This window comes from Tupaia chinensis, unplaced genomic scaffold (assembly GCF_000334495.1).
Source record: "Tupaia chinensis unplaced genomic scaffold, TupChi_1.0 Scaffold000557_1, whole genome shotgun sequence".
Taxonomy (NCBI): domain Eukaryota; kingdom Metazoa; phylum Chordata; class Mammalia; order Scandentia; family Tupaiidae; genus Tupaia; species Tupaia belangeri.
The window spans coordinates 3,191,876-3,200,000 of NW_006160069.1; positions in this window are offsets into that span (position 1 = coordinate 3,191,876).

An 8,125-nucleotide genomic window follows, 5' to 3' on the forward strand; every position below is an offset into this window, starting at 1 on the left:
TATCTCATTGTGTGGTTTTAATTTGCATTTCCCAGGTGATTAGTGATGTTGATTTTTTTTTTTATGATTACCTGTTGGCCATTGGATTCTTCTTTTAGTAATTATCTATTGTATATGTACATCAAAATATCATGTTATACACCCTAAGTATAAAGAGTTAATATTATCAATTATACCTGAGAAATGCTGGGGAAATATGTTCCATTTCCTTCTGGTCTTCATATTTTCTGATGAGAAATCTAATGCCATTCAAATTGCTGTTATCTAAAATACCATCCAAAATTACTCAACTTACGAAGACCTAGGAAAAATCTCAACCTGGGTGAGGAAAAATCACTCAACATATGCCCTTTATTAGGAAGAACCCTTGAAATAGGCAGACAGAAAAGATTAAAAAGGACTGCTTAGGATAAACAAATGCAAGAAACCTCTTCAGATACTAGTGAGGTAAAATTGGAAAACAATGTTTTTATTTCACTAAATTTGCAAGAAAGCTTTCATTCTACTTACTACTGCTCTGATCAGCTTTTATCAGGATCTGTCATCTGCCATCTATCCTATTCTTCTTTTAGTAATTATCTATTGTATATGTACATCAAAATATCATGTTATACACCCTAAGTATAAAGAGTTAATATTATCAATTATACCTGAGAAATGCTGGGGAAATATGTTCCATTTCCTTCTGGTCTTCATATTTTCTGATGAGAAATCTAATGCCATTCAAATTGCTGTTATCTAAAATACCATCCAAAATTACTCAACTTACGAAGACCTAGGAAAAATCTCAACCTGGGTGAGGAAAAATCACTCAACATATGCCCTTTATTAGGAAGAACCCTTGAAATAGGCAGACAGAAAAGATTAAAAAGGACTGCTTAGGATAAACAAATGCAAGAAACCTCTTCAGATACTAGTGAGGTAAAATTGGAAAACAATGTTTTTATTTCACTAAATTTGCAAGAAAGCTTTCATTCTACTTACTACTGCTCTGATCAGCTTTTATCAGGATCTGTCATCTGCCATCTATCCAGCTTAGCATTGCTAATTTTAGCTAGGTTAGTTATCATATCCACATCATTATATACAAACCTTCATATTTCTTGGCTACTGGAGGAAATCCTCATTTTAGATATATTTTTTTCATTAGAACTCATCTGTCAGATGTACAAAAATATTTGCTCTTTTATGGCTTAAAACAAAAATATGAGAAGGATAATACCATATGAATATATAACAAAAATAGAAATTTAAGTCAGTAAGCTCATTAATTAGAACTTGTCCCCTCTTTTTAATGATACACAAATGGCGTCTTTGTGGGTCAGTACTGAGCCCAAGATGGCACAGGACATCATTGTAGAGTCAGGCTGGAACTGTTTTTCTTTTCCCTAGCATTAGCACAACGGAGTGACTAAAGGGTTCAGAAGGGGAATATTCCTTCAGCAGATTGGATACATCACATTAGATGGATATCAAATTAATGTTTTAAAATGACCTACTTTTAGGAATAGCTGCAGCTGCCACATTTTGTTGAAATTCATCTTCAAAAGTAAAAAAGGCCAAAATGGATTGTGGAATGAACATATTTTGAGCCCACAGACCTCTGAGTTTAAATTAATTTGCTGTTCCTTAGTAGCAATAAGGTGGTTTTTTTCTGAATTCAGAATGAAGTAAATTCAACTTGTTCTCAATGAAGAACTGAGTGTGGCAGCTCCTGCTATGTCTGACACACATTCAGTAATCATTTATTCTCCTTCGTTGGCTAAAATGTTATTTAGTGAGATGCCTTTGTAATTTAATAAGTGTGTGGTCTAATTCACCACTTAGACAATGCAATTATTTTAAAAGAAACTCATAACTAAGAACAAATCAATTCGAATAATTCATATTTTATTTGAAACAGCTACATAAAACTAATAATGATTGTCATGTGTAACATTTTTTGCTGTCATAACCTAAAACTTAATAAGCTGATATATCAAATACCGAGAATGATGACATAAAATAACCATGACTTCCAGTTATTATCTCTAAAGGCGTGTCTTTATGAAGCAGGATGTGGAAATGTTTGCTTAGAGGTGAGAAGCATGTCTTAAAACAATAAAAATGGCAAAAGGAAAAGTAAAACCCCTGACACAGCTGTTGGAAAGGGGCTCGTTAGGCTTGAAATGAAGATGGGAGTATCAGGTGAATATTCTGACGTAAGCATGTGTGAGAAACTGTGCCTAGCCAGATTCTCTTGCTGATTCACATGGTCTGTATTAGTGATTTTTTTAAATTTTGTTTTCCACAAGAGAAGCTTAGATTTGTGAAATGAGTGCTTCTATTTGCTGTGATGATTGAAATGCGTTTTTCCATTAGTCCGTTCATTAGTGCCAAAGGTAAACATGCACGCTTTGCTACACACAGCCAATATACATCTAGGTCTTAAGCTGGTAGAGGAAAGAAGGGAAAGAAGAGAGAAAGAAAACCTCTGAAAACAGGGATAGGCAGTCTGGAGGGTCGTGTGGGAGGGGGTCAGGAGGCCTCACTCTGTCCCAGGATGAGGCTGCAACTGTAAGACATAACTATGCTCATTGGCATTGAAATTATTGCCCCGTTCAGTTTCTTACTCATTCGAAGAGCAAGAAGAGAGAGCAGACAGATGATGAACTTTCCACTTATACTCAACTATCTTTAAAGGATAATGGGGCTTAATATTACCTGAAGTTCATTTGGAAAGGATCAATTTCTTCTCCTTGTCTTTCTCCTTCTCCTTCTTTTTTTTATTTTTATTTGCTAGAGGGTGTATGTCTTCATTGGAGAGACACAAAGAGAGAGAGAGAAGGAAAGTGATAAAACACCCCCCCAATGGAGGATGGCCATGTCACATTCTCTTTCCTGTTTCACTTTTTGGTATTTTGTGCACACAAGTACATGTATCTTCACATGTTTTTCAAGTTGCCATTCTGGGACTTGAACCATGCAGTTGGTCCTGTAGGATTCAGCCACCTTAACTACCACATCACCAGTTGGTCCTCAGCTTTTCTTTTTTTTTCCCCCATGAGGCTTCAAGGACAATGATGGGACAAAAAACGTCCGAGTCAAACTTATTGTTGAGGAAATGAAACATTTTTTTAACTTTCTTTGTAGATGATCCTGCTCTTAAATATTATCTCAGTCTCTACTATGACTTTTTCCTCTAGCAAAAATCATACACTTCACATTCAACATTGCCTCTTACTAATAACCACTCACCACCTATCTATTGTACATTAATTTGTATCTGGGAAAGAAGCACTTTTCAGCACGACTCACAGGTGGTCACTGTCCAATCCACAGTGGTTATGTTGGGGAAGGAATTCCATAATCCATAGATATTCTTGTCCAGCATGCACTAACTTTACATGAAAGTATAAAAAAGGCCTACATTTTTATAGGGGGAAACCAATAAAACAAAATAAGAAAAGACTGTCTCTGGAAATAGAGTAAATCTCTTAGAATGCTCATTGAAGCAAATAACTGTCACTGAAATGTAAAAAGTATAGAGGTTTTCATGTCGTATAGTGGTTAAGGGGCTGGCCTCCCACATTGCTGACTGCAGTTTGATTTCCAGATCTAGTGTCTTGAAAAGTCAGACTGGGCACATGTGCATGCATGCATGCATGTATAAAATTCCCAAGGAGAACCAAGTAGGAGAGATTGAAGCATGGTACTGTTTGTATCTTTAGTGCCTAGCCTAGTGGTAGACACAACTTCAGTAGATTTGATAATTACTCAGAACAATTTACCCCCTAATCTCCAGCCTCACCTCCATAGGGAGGTACACTTTTCCACGGAGGCCAGTCCCAGTGTCTTAAATACTGAACTATATGAAGTATAAGGAGAAATCCCATTTTCTTGTTCTTTAGAGCTAGTACCATTATGCCATTGATATATAATCAATCAGATTTATTTTCTCTATACATTTATCAACCTTACTCTTGTTTAATATCAGATTAAGAATATATATATGCTGGATGCCCTTTGGTATGTCTCCTAAGAGCAGTGAGTATGTAATTATTATTGAAAACAAATTTAAATATGGAATATTCACATTATATTTCTAATGGAAAATCATATATTATTTTTAATTCTAAATAACATTGACAAAAGATGTTTTGCATTTTCCCATGTAAACTATGTCCAACACACAGAATTATGTAATCCTGGGTTATGACTTAAGAACTTAAAAATGTAAGTGTAAACAGTTGACTTGTTTCAGAAATACAAAGTGAGATTTTACTTTAGCTCTTTCATTTTATGAGTTGTGGTTTAACGTTCTTACCACATCGTAAATATCTGAGCTTATAAAACAGGGATGGTATTGGCACATTACATAAAAATGCTGCCATCTTACAGCATTTTGGTTAAAGCTTTCGTGAAGAAAATATTTTTGTTGGATTAAAAAGATAGGCATATTTTAGTGAATTACAGTTACAAGGAAAATTTTAAAAAATATTTTTGTATGTTTACAAATTAGATAGTTCCAAGTAAAATGTAAATTTTCCATGTATATGTTTATGTAATAGTAGAAATTTAGTACTTCAAAATACATATTTCCAAGCTATCCAAGGAAAACATAAACATTCATATTTTTCCCTTTGGTAAATTATCTAGTCCATGCCAAAGGATTTCTAACCATGACCTGCTCTTTGCTATGCAAGACTAAATGTGACTTCCTTTCTGCTTCTAAATTTAGTCAGAGTTCATTACGATCTGAATGAACCATGCAGAGATGACAACCTACACCCACTCAGGCCACTCACTCAATTCAGTAAAGAGAGAAATAAGGAGGGATAAAGGATGTCTTATATAAATACTAGTAACTATTGTTACGAATGAGGTAATATCCCAACAGGAGGGAGAAACTGAAGAGAAGGGATTGCAGGGTAACCTTTTCTTATGGCGGGGGATAGTTTCTCCTTCTCCATCTCTTTGTCTCACTTTAGCAAGCAAATAAACAATAATGTTAATAATATTTAAGTAGAAGTTGGCATTTTACTTGTAGAATGAAAGGAAATAGTCTATAAGATGGTCTGTGGAAGCTAAGAATAAACTAGTGTTATTGAGAATACTACATAATATGTGTTTAATCTATTTACATTTGCTTAGAGCATCAGTTAATTCTCAGGAAGAGAGAACTAAGAGAAACCCAGAGAAATTATTTATAGCTTCAGATAACAATAAACATATCAAAGAATACCTGGACAGTAAGTTTAATGAACAAGAATTTAAAATATGAACACAATAAAAATAATCTGAATGTATTAAATGATTATTATGAACCATTATATAGGTGCCATTAATCTATTTATTTTCAAAAGTTTGTTGGATGGGAATACTTTATAGTAACATAGAGAGTTTGAAATTCAAATTCAGGACAACTGGGGCCTTAGACTTTTCTTAATTTTACTTTAGTACATACCTATTCTTTTAAGAAGGGAGTTGTGATCTCATTTGAGGGTATTTTAAAACATTTGTGGAAAAACAGAATTAAAATTTGAATTTAATTTGGGGCAAAAATATTTTTAAAATTCATGCATGGTTATTTTATAATATTCATTCTTCATGAACTTTTCAAGGACTATTTGTAAGGACATTTGTAATATCTGGGTTGTCCTGATCTATAACGTATGCAAATTTGGGGAAGTATTTTATTAACATTTGATATTTTATATCAAAGAGGTAGAGAGATAAGAAAATTAAAATCTCTAGAGATCAAGCTTCAGTAAGTGTTTATATATCCATTCTATTTGCTTCATGTACAAATAAAAAACAAGGACTACGTATAAAAGGTGTTTAATGGGGAGAGAAACATGCAGGGATTTATAAGGAGCCTATAATTTAGAGATTGAATTCTGGATTTGACACTTATCCAGGCAGATAGAAGAGTCTCTTTCTTTCTCTCTCTTTCTTTCTTTCTTTCTTTCTTTCTTTCTTTCTTCTTTCTTTTTTCTTTCTCTCTCTCTCTCTCTTTCCTTTCTTTCTCCCTTTCTTTCTTTCTTTCTTTCTTTCTTTCTTTCTTTCTTTCTTTCTTTCTTTTGTTCGTTCTTTCTTTCTTTTCTTTCTTTCTTTCTCTCTTTCTCTCTCTCTCTCTTTCTTTCTTTCTTTTTTCTCCCTTTATTTCTCTTCTTTTTATTCCCTTCTTTCCTTCCTCCCTTCCTTCCTTCTTTTTCTTTCTTTCTTTCCCTCTTTCTTTCTTCTATCTTTTTCTTTCTCTTTCTTTCCATACTGGAAAACTTTCCATCTTTGCTATCAAAGTCACAAAGTAATTATTGTCACTTTCAATTTCATAATCAGATGAAGGAACTTACAAATGGAATGTGAAAATGAAAGCTTGTTTTGTGTTCAAAAGAAGCAAATCTAGTTGAAGTGAGAGAAATTAGCACTGTATCTTCAAAATGTACATGAAGTTAAAGTATGTAAGCATGGCAGAGGTATTTGTATTATAAAAAAAGAGGGGACTCACCTTTGTGGCACTGGCTTTAATATACTGTCCTGTTGTACTGGAAGCTACATGGCTAACCATGGGTTTGATCCTAAGTCAACCTGAAACAACCAAGTGCAGCATGAGTTTGAGATCCTAATGAACTGTAGGGTTGAGGAAAGGGAACTGTGACCTGATAAGACTCTGTAGAGGTGGCTGTCTCTCTCTCTCTCTCTCTCTCTCTGTCACTCTTTGTACTTCTCATACATGCACATGTGCACATGCTCTCTCTTATGACTAAAATAAACTAAAAACAATGAAGAAAAGCAATGAAAAGAAAAAATGAAGGGCCAGATCATGGTCCAGAGTACAGTGTAATATTCTTTTTTTTTCTTTCTTTCCTTTTTTTCTTTTTTCTTTTTTTAAGATTTTTGTTATAGGGCATGTGTGCTTGCCAGGAAGACAGAGAGAGACAGAGAGACAGAAAGCAAGAAATCACCCCCCAGGGGGATGGCCATACCACAATCCCTTCTTCTCCATTCTCCTCTCAGGATCTTGGGTACACACACACATGTGCCCAAAATATGATATTCTGTGAGGCTGCCCAACATGGAAAGGATCTGAGTTCACATCTCCTAATTATGCAGGTCACATGTGTGCCCATGATTTGCGGCTGGCTGAACCTGGAAGAGAATAGTAGAATCAAGGTTATTGATGCCACCATTCTACCTTGTAGAGACAGACAAAATGTTGTCTCTCTGCTTCTCTCTTTCTCTATCTCTCTTGCTCTTAGAAGAAATAAGTAAATAAACTTTTAGAAAAAGAAAACACAAAATTTATATTAGGGGAATTTAAAAAAATTGTTAAATCATCCATAGCTAATATATAATAGTAATAGGAGTGATTTCATCCTTCAAGAACCCACTCAAAACTCCAGAAATATTTTATCTACCTCTCTCTCTGGCATCTCTCTCTCTCTCTCTCTCTCTTTTTTTTTTTTGGAGAAGTTTTTGCCATAGGGCGCATGCGCTCGCCAGACAGACAGAGAGACAGAAAGCAAGAAATCGCTCCCCGGGGGAATGGCCATGCCGCAATCCCCTCTCCCCCATTCTCCCCTTGGGATCTAGGGCACGTATGCACACGCGCCCTGTGTGAGTTTTAAGCCACCGTGTCTGGGACTCGAACCGCGGTCGACTACATGGGAGTTCAGCGACACAGCATTATACTAACTGCTGGTCCCTGGCATCTCTCTTTTAAAGGACTTGCCTTGTACTTTATATTTATACGTATTTCAGCAGCATCAAATAACCCAACAATTCTTTGTCTTCTTTACTCTTTGTTGGGTTCTTTGACAACAGGAAATACTTGTCTTTAACACTTAGCACAGTGTCTGGTATTCAAGAAATATTTTTAGATACTTATTTATGGTAAAAGTAGCAATGAGTGGATGATCTGTCACGTTTTATAGTAATAAAACCGTTTAATTGTAGCTGCCTAGGTGAAATTTTATTTAATTATATGAAATTCTTTAGTCCTCATAATTTAAGCACTGCATCTCCATCTTTTGTAGAGATGAAGGCATGATGAATGCTCAGACTAGGTTGTCCCTGATCCAATAGGATACAGAAGAGAGATAATTATCAGCTATGAAGCCAAAAGAGTGGGAAATGTCCTAAG